Below are 17,352 nucleotides of genomic sequence, written 5' to 3'. Positions count from 1 at the left end.
ATAATTTCCAGAGTAGTTCCCCAAACTCTGATTGAAGGCTCCCTCAACACAAAATGGAAATTAAATGCTTGCTATAATCAAGATATAAGCTGTGGGGCATGGAAGAGAGAGTAATTTATCCCAAGTGGGAGGTCAGCTTCAAGGAGAGAAAGGCATTGGAGTCCAGCCTTTGCCTACTGATAAGGTTTAATATAGAAAAGACAGGTGCAGCAAGGCAGTCCAAAAGACACAATGACCCTGAGGCATTCTGTATATTATTTAGATTTTTCCATGTGCCCTGCACTGTGCTAGAAATGAGATGAGTATTGCAGAAAAGTCAAGACAAGTTCACAAAAAAGATGATATTTGGATGTATCTAAAATGAAGGGTGGGTAGTATAAAATAGAAGCAGATGAGTTTGGAAAGGTAGAGTGAGAACAGATTATGGTTAATGGAATTTCTATTCAAAGTAAACATTTTCCCTTTTGTGGATGGAAGTCAAAAGATACAATGTGTAAAGAGTTTTGAAAGTTTACAATAAGCAAAGTAACACTGTATCACAGAAGAAAATTGCCACAGCCCAGTTCTTTCTCTCTTTAGAAATGTATTTGAATGAAGGAATGCATTTATAATATAAACCATTTCTATTCCCTTCGAGATGATGAGGGAAGAGCCACCTTTTATGAAATGTATGGAGTTTAAAATTCAATAAGCACAATGTTTACAATGTTACACATTCTTTCTTAGCCAAAAAGCAAGGCTATTCAAAGTGTTCTCTGCAAGATTGACTTATATTTTATTTATTGGAAAACACATTGACTTCCTCTATCCCCAAACTTCAGTGATGCTTGAATACTATTCAATTCGTTGTTTAATCTTTCTGAAGCCTTTCCTGTTTTATTTTTTCTAAGCATTTTGTTTACTCATGGAATTTAACTTTTTCAAAATTATAGTAAAGATTTCTGGTTGACTGCATTTTGGACCTTAGGGTTACATTTCAGGGGTCCATAGGCCATGGTCCATAAAGCCCATGATTTCTTGTTGCTCTTAGAACGCAGTTCTAATCGTGTTCTGTGAGCCCTAGACTGAGGTACGGCTGACAGAAGGAAATGACCAAAAATGTGTGACCAAAGGCATTTGAGAGAAACACTTAGCAATTTTGATTGCTGACGTGACTTGCCAGTCTCACCAATACAAAGAGGGCAGCAGGGTTTCAGAAAGAAGTACTGGCTAAGATGTCTATTTGATTTCAATCTTGAACTCTTTTGGCCCAAAATTATAGAGGACAAAGATAAAGAAAGCATGCAGGGGTACAGAAGGGGGAATGAGTCAGAAAATGTACAAGCTTCTCACAAGTGCCATAACAAATATAGTTCTATAAATTAGCAGAGACATCAGTCAGTGGAAAATCTCATTTTTAGAGCTATTCTTTTGAACAAAAACAATATGTAAAGCATGCAAATATGCTATACAACAGGGTTGCACTTATACTTGTTTTGTTAAAGCATATTCCAACTTAGTGTAAGAGGGCGGACTTTAGAAGAAGACAAATATCAAAGAAGTTTTGATTGGGACATAGACATAGAGTAGGGGGATATGTATGTTCAGAATGTGGGGTCCTATGAAAAGGTGCCAAAGTTGAGATCCTGTTGGAACCTCAGCAAGGTCAGAGAAATAAATGTGGAGGTAATGTTGCCCTATTTATTCTCTAGTCTGATGGTGTAATGGCAAACAAAACATTTGTGTGACAGACCCTAGGATGTGTACTTCCTGGTAACCATATCTTGCACAAATCCCCTCCCTTTAAGTGTAGGAATGACCTGTGGCTCGCTACTTAATCCATATAATATAATACAGGTAATAGGACATCACCTCTGTAATAATATTTCATATAATTGCAACCCACGTTACCAAGAGAATACATCTTCCTAGTTTTGAGGATGCAAATGGTTATGCAAATGTTTCCCATTTGGCAAAGAATTCAGGGTGGACGCCAGCTGACAGCCAGCAAGAAATTGAGTCCCTCAGTCCACCTACCCATAAGGAAATGAATGCTGACACTACAGAGCCCTATAGTCAACACTTTAATTCCAGCCTGGTGAGAATCGACACAGAGGCTCCACTAAGTCATGCCCCACTTTTTGACCCATAGAAACTGTAAGAGAATAAATGCATGTGGTGTTCAGCTGCTGAGTCTGTGCTAATATTGTGATTTGCCGTCTTAGAAAATTGGGCTTGGGACATGTTAGTTAACATCCTTAGGTATGTGTGTGTGTCTATATATATAAGTATATATTTAATATTTAATAATAAATATTAAATAATATACTTATGTAAATAAAATTATTAAATATATATCTTCTGAGATAACTTATAATTTATTAAATATATATATATTTATCTCTTATACTGTCCCTTATAGACGAACTACATAATGTCAAAGTAAGTTCCATTAAAATAAAATTCTACAGAGCACCAACACCATGAGGTATTGTTTTCTAATGCAGGTCTCTGTATGTTTCATAAAGAAAAATGTGTATTGCATCCAGAGCATCATTTTCTCCAAGCATTCTTCAGAATACTAATTTTATTACTGAATGTTAGTAAATGTGACATGCAAAGTGTGTCCAGTGAAAAATCTGAGAAAAGAGAGTAAATAAAGTTAATCCAATTGCTTTATTTCACCTTTTCAGATGCTCTCATGTTCATCATGAATCTCTGAAAAGAGATGAAGGCTAAGAAGCGTGACCAAGTCTGAGGAAGTAAACAAGGAAAATATAAGAATTTCCTAGAAAATCCATTTGGGATCTTCAAAAGAAAGACAACTGGTTGACCTAGGTCAAGGTCCTTGAGGTCTATAACATGGAATGTGCCTACAGAAATTTCAGCCAGGAAATTCTTACCAAATGATTCTTACCATCTTGGCAATCATAACAAATTAATAATTTGCCAGACATCATATTTTAAGATGCTCAGGATCATACATACATTTTTCCCTCCACAAATTTCTAAATTTCCCATTTGGGGGATTTGGGTAGAAAAGTTGAAGTATGGCTTCAGGATGCTTTCAGCTAATGCTTTGGCTATTTGGGTATCATGTGCTGTCTAACTCAGCAAGGAGCTAAGAGGTGAGGACAGAAGGCTGGGATGTGGCAGTGGAGCCGGGGAGGGGGGGAGGGAGCACTAGAGAAGCAGGGCAGAGGGCCAGTAGGAGGGTTCCTGTAATTCACAATCTAACCAGCATGCAAATAGGCATCCAACCAGATCCCAGTTAGCTCACATGGCCTCTAGCAGAAGAGGAAAGACCAGATAGATGTTTTCTAAAAATGGTAACCTTTAGAAGGAATTGCAAGTTTTAAAGGAAGCATGCAAAGGAGAACGCCAGCTTCAAGGCACAGCAGACCACTTTCTAGTAGAGAAATAATATATGCCAGAGAGACACTGCCCACTCTCAGAAAAGCAGAATGTGTGCTTGAAAAGGCGCTTTCTCCTTACCCCCTAAAAATCTTTTTCATCTCCAAAATAGACATATTCTGGACATTGAAATGCTCTATTTAGTTTTACTTTTTGTGTGCATACATGCACCAAGAAGATCCAAGCAATTATGCCAGCCTATCTAAATCACCTTTTACCAGAAGACTTAAGGTGATAGGAAGCAAAAACAGGTACTTCAGTTTTATTTGCTTCAGTCATCAGAATAACTACTTTTACTCCAAGCTTTATCAGGCAGAATGAGAGAACAGAATCACTCGGTTTAAAATTTGTCTGTGAATCTGACAACATGTATTCAAGGAAATTCTTTGTAGAAAGAATATGAATCTCTCCATATTTGATTTTTAAAAGCAGGTTAATGATGATGATTTCACCATCATGGTACAGAAAACACGAGCTCTCCTTGAGACATCATTAGCCCTTTAATGAAAAAGTGACTTGTATCTAACCAATAGTTGTAAAGTTTAGTATGTATCCCTGTTGACTTCTCAAGGATATAGGCCATTAAAGATAGGACACAGGTCTTCTGAACTATCAGAGTACTAAGTGGAATCTAACAAAGTGCCAAAGTGGACCAAAATATCTTTAATTAGTCTTTTTTTCCTAAAAAGAGAACTTAATGTTTACAGTTTTTCTCAGAAATTTCCTATTTAACAAAATTAAAAGTATAAACTATATACTCACATGTTATGTAAATATAAATATATACAACTATATATATTCATAGAGACTTGTTGAATAAAGTTCATATGTGAAAAATACTCCCTCATAAATATATTTGCAAATTGAAGATTAAGGAGGACAAGCAACTTGACCAAATATAATTAAGGTATAGAAATGGCATTGAAAATCAGATTTGTCTGGGGTGCCTGGGTGTCTCAGGCAGTTAAGTGTCCAGCTCTTGATTTCAACTCAGGTCATGATCCCGTGGTTTCATGGGTTCAAGCCCCACATTGAGCTCCGTGTGCAGTATAGTGTGGAGCCTGCTTACAATTCTCTGTCTTCCTTTCTCTCTGCCCTTTTCCTGATCATGGTCTCTCTCTCTCTCTCTTTCTCTCAAAATAAATTAATTAATTAAAAAAAAACCCAGATCTGTCCTACTTACTAGCTTATACTTTTATTACCTTATGAACAGTTATAAACAAGGGTAAAAGCATCAAATACCTTTCTTCTTTTCCCTCATTATTTTTTGAAACCTCAATAGGCTAGTTCTTGTCTTACTACTGGATGAAATCTCAGACTAATTCTATGGTCCTTACAGTCATAAATATTAAACACTTCCCAGGATCCTCCTAGTTCCAAGAATTGTCTTAAATCGTTAATTTTAAATATCTGCTGTTTGATTATTAATCAAATGTTGATCCCTAGCCAGCTCCTTCCCTTGTCACCTACCCCTGATCTGTGAGACCCATGAACTTGGGCTGGGTCCTCAGGTGAAGGACAGCTGGCTCAGGATGCCGTCTCTCTTCTCTTTACTGCCAGAGAGAGGTCCAGCCATAGTCAAAGGCCTGTGAGTTTCACAGATAAGGGTCAAACACCAGTCTCTTATGCACCTCCAAACTTCATGGGACAAATATTGAGCTCATTATTTCACTTATTCACTCGACATGTATTTACTGCCCATTTGCCATTTGAGAACCATTGTTCTTAAACCATGAACAAGACATATTTGTTTTTATAAACAGATTAATCAAACCAGAACATTTTTGAAAGTGAAAGTAAGAATAGCAGAATAGCAAGAGAATGCTCTTTATAATTATGTTGTGATCTCAGGCATAAACTCATTCCATCTCAAGTAGACCAGGACACATGGTCACCCTCTAGGAAGAGGACCACCCAGTGTGTGATTAGTGTTATAAGAAAAAATACTATAGAGCCAAGTTGAGTCTAGAGCTTATAATTTTAAACACAGTGTCCTGGGAAGTTTCAGGGTGAAGGAGATGTCTAAGCAAATGTTAAGGAGGGGAGGGAGGGAGCCACAGAGAAATAGGAGGTAAGAGCCTTAAGGCAGAGGAAGCAGTGAATGACAGGCCCATTGTGAAAGGGTACTTCTATAAGCTAAAAGAACTAAAGAGCTAAAGTACTAGAGTAAGCAAGGGAGGAGAAGGGGACAGGATCAGCAAGGCAAAGCAGGGAGAGAACATTCAGCTCTCCGTAGGTCTTTGTGGAGATTTTTGGCTTCTGCTCTAAGGTGGAAGCCATGAGAATTTTGAGCAGAACAATGACATATCCTGAAACATTTTAACAGGATTGAAATGGCCTTTGTGTTGTGGCAAACCATAAGGGCAAGCGTGGAGTCAGAGACTTGCAATATCACAGGTGAGAAATGATGATGACATGTCCTAGGGAGGCAGTGGGGATGGGGATACATGATCATATCCTGGATATGTTTTGAATATATTGACAGCTATGTTTCCCAATGGACTGTATGCAGGACATACAAGGGAAAGTGGAGTCGAATTTAATGTCAAGGTCTTTTTGGCTTGCACAACTGGAAGGATATTGGTCGGTTTTCTCAAAGATCCTCTCAGGTCCCCTGAAGTGAGGAGGCAGCACCCTTGCCCCCACCTCATCCTCACAGGGTTTTGGAGAGGGTTTTGGAGAGGAAAGGGAAATAAATGCTGGTCTACTCTAGCAATTTCTCCAAATAAATTTCCTCTCAGTCTCTTTAATCGTAACCATTTTATGTGCTGCAGGGAATCATCATATTGACATTTTCAGTCCTGTATTGATGGAGTGGAAACTTACTTTGGAATACTGAGATGTTTATCCTATATGACTTGATTATTGCTTTTTTGATGACTGAGCTAAATAGAGAGAAATAATCCCATTTTGAGATCCTTTTTTTTTTTTTTTTTTTTTTGCTAAGTTAGCTTTACACCCAAGATGATGGGGCTTAAACTTCCAACGCTAAGATCAAGGCCTACATGCTCTACTAGACTGAGCTAGCCAGGAGCCCCTCCCATTTTAAGATATTGTTTAAATCGACAAATACATATGCATTCACACACATATACACAACAAAGTCAGGGTCATATCATGGCTCTAAAAATGTTATTTTTTTTCACTTATACCCCTTATTGTTAAATATCTTTTGAATGCTATGAGCTTTTTCACTGTTGCATTATTGTATCATATGGCTGACTCATATACTTAATCATTTTCCTTTTATTAGACATTTAGGATTTTAATGCACTTTTATCATTCTATATATTGCTATAATAAACTTCCCTATATATTATTCTCCATGATCATCTCTGAATATTCTCCTAAAATAACCTCCTAGACATAGTATTAACAGATCAATACTAAACATTATTAAAATGTTTAATATTGATACAGTTTACATATTAATGTGCAGAAGTTTTCTCAATTTAGATTCTAATCAGTAATACATTAATGTTTTATTTCAGTGTAATCTCAGTATTACTAAGTATTATCTCTTTTTATAAGTGTAAGTTTACTTGTAATTTCTTTTTTCAAATTTGTAAGTGTTCATTGAGGTATAGCAATAAAAACCTATGTCTACCTCATATGTTAATCCAAGCTAAAATTCATATTAAGTAGAAGTAATATATATATATATATATATAAAACTTTAAATATCTATAGATATAGCAATGCAAAAATAAAGGTACGATGTATAAATCATTTTTAATGTCCTTTCCAGGCTTGAACTTCCATGCCCCATGATCTGTTAAGGAAAAAGTATAAACTGTTTATATGTGATAAATACCTATGCAACATTAAATCCTGACAAAGCCCAAGATTTAAGTGTATCCAGGCACAGTCAGATGGTTCATTTTAAAGAAAGATGAACCCTTCATGAAGAAAGGTGATTCCTAAGCAGACCTTAATGGATTTAGTTTTATTTATCTTCCTCAGAGGAAAACACCACTTCAAATATTGGCAGAAATCAGATGGAGTGAGGAAATAGCCACATGCATCCATGAAGGAACTGTTAAAGGGATCTGAAGGATTTGGAATTTTACCCATCCAAGTTAGAAAAATAAGGGCATTGGAAAAAGAAGATGTTTTCTTGAAGAATTCATTTTAAAAAGTCCCATAGTATATTACTGTTATTTCTATTATCATTAGTCCTCAAAACCTCACCAATTCTCATCCTTTCTAGCTTTGAGACTTCATCAGATCAGTAGCTATTGTAAACTGTCATTCACACTGCAAGTACTTTTATCTGATGATTAGAGGAATCTTATCTTTTCTTGCTTCCAGAGGACTCATTCACAAAAATCAACATACACATCCATATGCAAACAGCATCCATTACTGCACCAAAGCTCACACTCCCCTATTTTTTACAGTTGGTTTTGAAAAGCTATGGTTAATGAGAAATTATTATGTGATGAATATATTTAAAAAGTTAACTAAATGCATGCTCAGAAATAGTTTGCTGCTGTTATTATCCCCATATTATACACGTGTCATCTGAGACTTGAATAAAGGCATTATGAGGGTGCCTGGGTGGCTCAGTTGGTTTAGCATCTGACTTTGGCTCATGTCATGATCTCATGGTTTGTGAGTTCAAGCCTTGCATCAAGCTCTCTGCTGTCAGCTCAGAACCTGCTTCAGATCCTCTGTCCCCTTCTCTCTCTGCAACTCCCTCACTCACACTCGCTCTCTTTAAAGTAAATATTTTAAAAATGTTAAAAAATAAATTAAGCAAAACCTTTAAAAAATTCATTCAGCTTGAGATATTTAATAATTCAAATTGCCATATTTCAGGGTAGCACATCCTGGCCTCCATCAGCATCCCATTACCATTTATTCAGGTGAATGGATTACTCTGACATTACAAAATAAATTCAAGAGATTATAGACAGGGAGGCACCTGAGTGGCTCAGTTGCTTAAGTGCTTGACTCTGGCTCAGGTGATGATCTAATGGTTTGTGAGTTTGAGCTCCTGGTCTGACTCTATGCTGACAGTTTGGAGCTTAGAGCCTGCTGTAGATTCTGTGTTTCCCTCTCTCTCTGCCCCTCCCCTGCTCATGCTCTGTCTGTCTCTCTCAAAAGTAAATAAACATTAAAAAAAATTTTTTTAAAGAATAAAGGCATTATGTATGAGTTTTAATAAATTGAGAAGGTAGGGGGCGCCTGGGTGGCTTAGTCGGTTAAGCGTCCGACTTGCGCTTAGGTCATGATCTCGCGGTTCGTGGGTTCGAGCCCCGCGTTGGGCTCTGTGCTGACTGCCAGCTCAGAGCCTGGAGCCTGTTTCAGTCTGTGACTCCCTCTCTCTCTGATCCTGCCCTGCTCACGCTGTCTCTCTCTCTCTCCTAGAAATAAATAAAAATATAAAATAAATAAATAAATAAATTGAGAAGGTAGGATGGCGTCATAACATAAATTAAATTATGTGTTCTTGGTCACACAGCTAGCAGAGTCATATAGCCAACCCCAGCTCTTTATGGTGACCCCACACTTAGTATCGATTTTCACAAGCACACAAAGTCTCTCAGAAGCAGCGACTGTCGGTACTTCTCTCTTCTACTCTGCTTAGCACCAGTTTATAGCAAGCACAGGATCCAGCTAACTAACCTGTTGCAGAGCTAAAGGTTTAACTACACAGTGCAAAGAATCTCCCACTAAACTATCTGTTCTTTAAGTTCTAATGTGTATGGGATTTCAAATCTGGCATTTCAATTTTTTTTTAAATTTTAAATTTACTTTTGAGAGAGAGAGAGAGAGAGACCATGAGCAGGGGAGGGTCAGAGAGAGAGGGAGACACAATCTGAAGCAGGCTCCAAGCTCTGAGCTGGTTGTCAGCACAGAGCCTGACGTGGGGCTTGAACCCACAAACCATGAGATCATGACCTGAGCCGAAGTCGGACGCTTAACCGACTGAGCCACCCAGGCACCCCAAATCTGGCATTTCAAATCAGAAAATTTAGAAATTATTTCAAGGAAAAAAACAACTTTTCAGAAGAACTCTTGGCCTACTGGAACAAAATTAAAAAGCTGATTTGGAATGGCAGTGGGGGTGGAGGTGGTGGTGGTGCCTGAATTGAATTTTGTTACTGTCAAGTTTTATATTTGTTTATTTTTGTGTTTTGAATTTGAACAAAATACCTGGTTATCCAAAAATATGTAAATTCATGAGTCCTTAAGTCAGGCACATCATGCATTCACAAGTCTATCCCAGAATATTTATTAAACAATCCGTAAATGCAGGGCACCTGTGTGGCTCAGTCAGTTAAGAGTCCGACTCCTGGTTTTGGTGCAGGTCATGATCTCATGTTTTGTGAGTTCAAGCCCACCTCAGGCTCTGCACTGAGAGCACAAAGCCTGCTTGGAATTCTCTCTCTCCCTTTTTTTCTCTGCCCTCTCCTGCTTGCACACTTGTGCATGTGCACACATGTGTACTCTCTCTCAAATAAATAAATAAACTTAAAAACAATCTGTAAATGCAATTTTATGTAAAACAATGTTCCAGGTGCTTTGGAAATTGTAAAGATTAAAAACATAAACTCTGGCATCAATATACTGGTAGAGACAAAAACCTATAGAAAATTATAAGATTAAAAACTATACATATATGTATATATATGTAAGCAGTAAGATAAAAAACCATATATATGTAAAAGATATATATTTTTACATATATAAAATAAAAATTGATAGTTAAGAAGAGTTATGGTTTCCAATATATAGATGGGGGTAGAGATGAAGGTGTGGAAGGCAGACCAATTGAATGGAGAAGTAAAGAAAAAAGAAAAGCCACTTCTTTTGACCATCTGAAGCACACCAGGAATTGTGCTTAATGTTTAAACATTTTGAAAAATAATGGAATCCTCTAGAAATTATTTCAAGCATATAACACAAGACTCATTATACAAAGGGAGACGGGGAGGGGCCAGAACATGGAAAGCTTTGATGCTGTGTAGATGCTGTCAGTCCTTAGCACGATCCGTCAGGCACTATAATTTCTGACTGTCCTGAAGACTTCCAGTTGCCAGCATATGTATCTCTGTTCCTGGTGGCTTTCCCTGAAACTACTGAAGGCCTCTCTGCCCTAGACTGTGACAGGTTGGAAATACCTAGAAACTAGCACTTCCTCAACCAGGGAGATGGTCTATACTCCACTTGCTCACCCTTTGTTTAATATCAATACAGACTTTATTCCTAGAAAACACTTTCCAGTAATATCTCTATCAGAACACTTAAAATTATGGATAAAATATGACACATTTCCTTTTAAATGAATCATTGTTTGAAAACAAAAGAAGCCCTCAGACATAAAAAATGAATCAGGGTCTTGTATGTAGAGTGGTCAGAAAGTAGTCAGACTGGTGGTCAGGACTTCAGAGTATTGGGATATAATAGCCAAAGTAAATTCAAAATAAAAGGACTTTCATCCATACAAGGGGAAACTATACCAGAGAACAACACACAAATCTTGGATCTATGAGAGATTATACCCTCACTGGAAGAGTGAAAGGAAAAAATTCTACCCCACCTCTCCCATCCACCCAATAATATAGATGGCAAAGAAATCCATCTAACCTAGCTCTGGTTTTGAGGTGAGAGGGAAAAGTAAGCTTTCAAAGCTGTAGACTGACATTCAAGGACATTTTACTTTCGAGATCACACCAACTGAGAAGTCTAAAGAACCGGAGTCATACAAATTAAATTAATTTAAATACTCCCAGGTCTCTGCTTTGGCAGAAACAAAATAAAGTCCTCCCATGGGGGGAAAATCCTCTATACAGACCTCCTTAGTTTTGCACATGTAATGTCAGAAAAATGTAATGTCATTTTCAAAATTCATAACTCCATCAGCAGGAAAAGCCAACACAGATAAGATTCAAAACTGAAAAAAAGGAGGCTCAAACATGAAAAATATATGCTTCAATATTGGGCATTACCTCAAATGTTAGAAATGCTGGGTACAAAATATAAAACAAATATTTTAATATAATTCCAGAAATATAAAAGAAAATTAAAATTATCTGCCAAACAAGATAATATAAAATTATTCATGATTACTTGAGAAAGTCACAAATGTGCATGCAAGAGTGAAAAATATAATTATTGAATTTAAAATCTAAATGTAAGACCATCCCTGGGTATTTACATAAGAGGGATGGAAATTATGTCCATCAGAAGATTTGTACATGAATGTTCGTGACTGTCCATTTCCGTCAACAGGAGAGTCACTAAACAAATTGTGGTAGATCAAAATATGGGATATTGTTCAGGAAAATAAAGCGTGGGACTGCTGATACACATGACAATATTGGCAAAGCTCAAAAGCATTGGGTTGAGACACAGCCAGACACAAAATTGTGCATGTTACATAATTCCATTTAGAGGAAGTCTTAAAACAGACCAAATATCCTATCACTTTGGGGAAGCACGGTTGGAAGAGTATGAAGGAACTTAATGGGTGCTCTCCTTTCTATATTTAAATTATGGTGGTGCTTACATGGATGCTTATAATTGTCAATACTTCTCAATCTATTTCTTTTATTATATGTAAATCATGCCTCAAAAAAACCATTTGGGAGCAATGTCTTAAAATTTTTTTCATGTTTTTTTATTTATTTTGAGAGAGAGCTTGAGCAGGGGAAAGGCAGAAAGAGAGAAAATCTTAAGCAGGCTCCACACAATTAGGGCAGAGCCTGACACGAGGTTCGAGTTCACAAATTTGGAGATCCGACCTGTGCTAAATCAAGAGCTGGACACTCAAATGACTAAGCCACACAGGCACCTCTAGAAGCAATTTTTTTTTAGCACAGATGAAAAGATAAAGAGGGAATTTCTAATAAGGGCTAAGATTTATTGAGTGCTGAGCATGACTTTATTTTTACATAAACTCTGTTAACCCAATGAGGCACCCCCAATTTTTCCAATATGGAAACTGAAGCACATAAAAATTAAGTATCTCTTTGCACAAATTCAATGAGTTAGAATTCTAACCTAAGAAACTGGACCCCCTAACCAGAAGATGCATGAAATACTGATTCCAGGCCAGCCATCCTCTGATTAAATAAATCAGAAACTCTGAGGTTAGGCCTGAGTCAGCAATGAAAATTACTGCCCTGGGCAAACTTGAAGATTTGCACCCTGGAATAGTTACAAGAATGTTCATAGCGTATTCATTTGTGTTAGCATATAACCAGAAGCAACTAGAAACAAGAGAGATGAATAACACTGGATTCCATTTATATAATGTAAGATTATTTAGCAGTGAAAATCAATGCCCTCCGGTAGTCTTGTGTATGTGGACATCACAAAAAATAATACAGAATGAAAATAGCAACTTGCAGAAGGTTATGTGCGATTTGATGTCATTAATATTAATTTCACAAACATTTAAACTAGTTAATATACTGAATAGGTTGGATAACCCCTACCCCACAAAAAGTTAGAGCATTATAAATATAAAATTCAAAACAGTGGATCCTTCAGGCAATGGGAGCAGAGAAATAAAGAGGATAAGTACACAAGGAATTTCAAGTTTTCTGTTGCCTAAATAACTCAGAAGTATAGGTGTGTTCTTTACATTATCTTTTATATCCACATGATTTTATTTTTATGAAATATTTATATAAAAATAAGGGGTAAGAAATGTAACAACTGCACTAACAACCCAAAATGACTTATTTTTTTATAAAATTGAGCTTATGCTACATGTGCAGATTTTAAAGAACAGATAAGACATTACAAATCATAGGTTCTAGATGGAATTTTCTGTAAATAAAAAATTAAGGGGTGCCTGGGTGATGTGGTTGGTTCGCATCTGACTATTGATTTTGGCTCAAGTCATGATCTTACATTTCATACGATTGTGCCCTGTGTGGGGCTCTGTGCTGAGCATGGACTCTGCTTGATATTCTCTCTCTCTCCTTCCGTGCCTCTTCCCTGCTTATGCTCTCTCTTTCTCTCTCACTTAAGTAAATAAGCATTAAAACATTTTGCATATGCAACTTACTTATTCATTATTTCTAGTTTAAAGTGAAGAACATAAAAAAATAGTTTTAAAGATTTAATATTTGTACTAAAGTTCCTTAGAATTAATATTACCATTATGTTGCTCCATTCAGCACCAGTTTGTGGAGGGTTAAAAATATAACTTTTGGGGTACCTGCATGGCTCAGTCAGTTAAGCAGCTGACTTGGTTTCAGTTCAAATCATGATCTCCATGTTCATGGATTAGTGGGTAAGATTGGGCTCCGCATTGGACTCTGCACTGAGCTGAGTGCTCGCTCACTCTCTAAATAAATAAATAAATTTGTCAATTTTTGTTGGAAGCATATGATCAATCATTAGCAACAGCTGAAATAATAACTAATACTTGTACAAAGCTTACCATATGCCAAGCACTATTCTATCTTCTTTGCATACATTAACTTCTACATATAATCTTAGCATATTCCTATGACATATGATTGTCTCCATTATGCAGTGGCATAGCTAAGGGACAGAGATTTTACGTAACTTGTCCGAGGTAGCATGTCTGGTTGGAAACAGAGCTAAGATTTAAACCCAGGTTCTCTGGCTTCATATTTGGATACTTGGTCTCCAAGCAATACCACCTGAGCCTCTGATAAAGACAAGAGGGTGTCCCCCCACCAGGCCTCCAAAGTAACAGGAACAAAGAAAATGCATCAGTTGTTTCACGTTGTCAACAAGAAGAGATTCCATCTGCACTGAATGACAAGGGCCAAACACAAATAATAAATGTCTTAGTGTCAGGAAAGCAGAGAAGATGACACCAGAAAGGAGGTCCCTAGAATGCGTAATCTTTACACCTTTGGGCAGGAGGGACTACACTGAGCAGAGGAAAAGACCGAGCAGTATATTTTTGAGATCCTGAAAATCTGAGACTTCATCTCCCCTTAACAAAAGGAAAATAGTTTGGAATAAAGTTATTGAGTCTCTTTTTTTCTCTTTCACTCAATTCTGTAGACACTCTTCTTCTAATATTTGCTCTTGCAAAGGAGACATCTGAGTCAAACTTTTCTTTTCTTTTTTCCTTTTTGATACTGGTTTGCCTTTTGTAAACACATTTCAAAAATCTTTACCAGGTAAGTCTAGGATAGTGCTTTCTTTACACTGACCTAGGAAGGGGTGCATGCAGATTTGCATATTTATGCTTCTTTCCAGTTCTGAAAGATTTCTTTAGCCATATCTTTGTTGATTGGTATACTTCCGATTATTCTGACTATAATCTCAGGAAAATATACAATTCTAAATTGAATCCTGTGCACTTTGCTTTACATCTCACTTTTGGGCTTTTTTTTTTTTCCTTTTTTCTATCTCTGCATTCTGTGCAAGTTTCTCAAGTTCATCTTCTACATCATTAATTCAGTTTTCCAAGGTAACTGTCTTCTTCATTACCTCCACTGAAAATTTTATTTCTGCTATTACATTTTTAGTTTCCTTATAAAACCTCATTATCTTACCAATTTTCCTGTTTTTAATCTCAGCGGTTCCCTTTTTATGATTTTCTGAACAGGTTTCGAAGGAGTCGTATATTATGATCTATTGAGAATACTGAACATTTTTGGAAATTTTTTCTTGCTTCAGATAAGTTGCAAAGATCACCTTCTTTGAATATTCAGTATGATAATGCTATTTCCTTGTTTTCCAATGTTTTCATATAGAATCTTTCTTTGGGTGAGTGGGTGTGAATAATCTATTGTACAGAAGTTTAGCTCAAAGTTCCTGTCCATTCAGTCTGATTCAAACTGTAAACTGTCTCACAAGTCAATTTGCATAGTTACTGATGTAATTCCCAAAGTCTCATGAGCTTTTGTTGACTTTGGGTCTGTGGCATTAAAATAGTCCAGTCCTCTTCTACTTAGAATGCAATAAATTCATGGAAAGATAAAATCCCTGTGATGCACAGCTAACAGGGCTCTGAGCCTGCCTTTTGATATTTTAATTATAGGAACCACACCTCTTAGGATGAATGTACAACCGTGGAGACCATCACCCAGTACTATCCTAATCCAGCCAATAAGTATAAAAAGAGACACTTCCGTTGGAGAGAATAAGAGAACAATGCTCTATGTCCCTCAGAGAGCAGCTACCAATCAATACAGTCGCTCCTGAACACAGAATCCAGGAGGCAGACGATAGAAAAAGAACAAAAGGTCTTACTGTATACTGTGAGGCAGGTAGACTCATTTCATGCTTACAAATCGAAATTTTTAATCTGGATCCATAGTTATTATAGGGAGTGGACATTTCTTTCAGATTTTGAGAATGAGTGAATTGTCTAGGTAACAGTTAAATTTTAAGTTTTCATCTGAGTCCATCCGTGTATATATTTTAGTATTAAATTTAAAAACCTTGTACCTAGAGTCATTTTTCAAATAGTATTGAATTCTTGCTGGTCCCATTACTATGGGATTTATATGACTCAAGATTCCCTGTGCCTATCTACCTCATATCCATATTATTTATATAGTTGGTAGATTATAGCTTGTCTGTCCTTTGAAATCTGCCAATAACTGAAGCAAGATGGTAGTGTTGCTGTTGACATTGATGTTGCTGTTTTTTCACAGTGTTATAGAATTGAGATTTGACTATTACCAATCGGAATTTTTAAAAAAATATATACATTGAGACATTAAACTGTCACTTTACATCTTTGTTTCCAACAGGTCATATTTTCAGAGAAAACCTTAACCAAGACTGGAATATGTAAAAACATCCTTTACACGCTCTAAGTAAATATCAGTTTCCTTTCCTTTCACCTCTTGGGTGCTTGTCTAAGCTAATGGCCTTTGGGGGCATTATAAAGACTCTTTAGTGCCATTTTTACAACCTGGACATTTCATGAATGGAAATTCATATCACAGATTTAATTGGTCATGACTGTGTTCCTTTTTAAAATAAAAGTCTGCTTGGGATAGTTCATTGATTTCCTTCTGTCATTAATAATGGATGCAACTCACTTCAGTGGATGTATTCTATTAGATAGCTTGGAGCAGGGAACCAAAGCATTCATATCCCATTCCAATGAGAACGGGAGAAAAGAGCCAGGGAGAATAAAGGTCAGCACCCCAGAAGAAAATGTCACTACCAATTACTGCTTAGCATGGAGGGGAACCTAGCAGTCCTAAGGGGAAGCAAGGAAAACTGTCAACAGAACCACACGTTTGCTTAGGGCAACTCTCATGTCACCTAAACCATCAAAGAGCTTTAAGAACAGAGGTCCCATGATCTATCACACATCTCACCTTCACAAGGTTTTCTTCTCTCATTAAGGTAGAGCTCCCGTGTTAAAAATCTATACCCATATTTCTTCTTTTCTGACCTGGAGTTGAGACAAACAGCAGGTTTCCAACACCCATAAAATAAGCTGTTATGTTCTCCTGGGCAGGAGGCAGGGGTCACAAAATCATAGAGAAAGGTCTCAGTCAAACAGCTGGGTAGAGGGGTGGTGGAGAAACAACTCATGCCCAGAGAGTCGTTGCATCATTTCATGTTCTGGCTCAGGTCAGAGCCCCTGACGAAATGTGCCCTGATGGTGGAGACATGGCTGATATAGAAAAGGGTGCACCAGCTCTCACCATTTTGAAGAACTGTGTATGAAATCTCTGAACAAGGCATTTAAGCCTGCTGTTCTGTCTTGACTTCTTGCTTTGAGTTGTACTGTGTTTCACACTCTCTAAGGCAAAGCCTTTTTTAGAAAGTTTTCTTTTTTCATGAGCTTGTTATTAGCTGCCTAAGTTTGTGCCTAAGAACAAACGTGGCCTCCTGTAAAGTTAAGATGTTTCACTGAGCACACTGAGCTTCTAAGAAAATTGGATGACTCTGAGGAGTTCAAGATTTATGAACTGAATGTTTCTGAATCTGAAATCAGCTCTTGGTTCACTAAGAAAACAGCCAACTTGTTTAAGGGGACAAACT

Source organism: Hyaena hyaena, unplaced genomic scaffold (genome assembly GCF_003009895.1).
Source record: "Hyaena hyaena isolate Hyena2069 unplaced genomic scaffold, ASM300989v1 scaffold_472, whole genome shotgun sequence".
NCBI classification, from domain to species: Eukaryota; Metazoa; Chordata; class Mammalia; order Carnivora; family Hyaenidae; genus Hyaena; species Hyaena hyaena.
Note: the sequence above shows the minus strand (reverse complement) of the source record.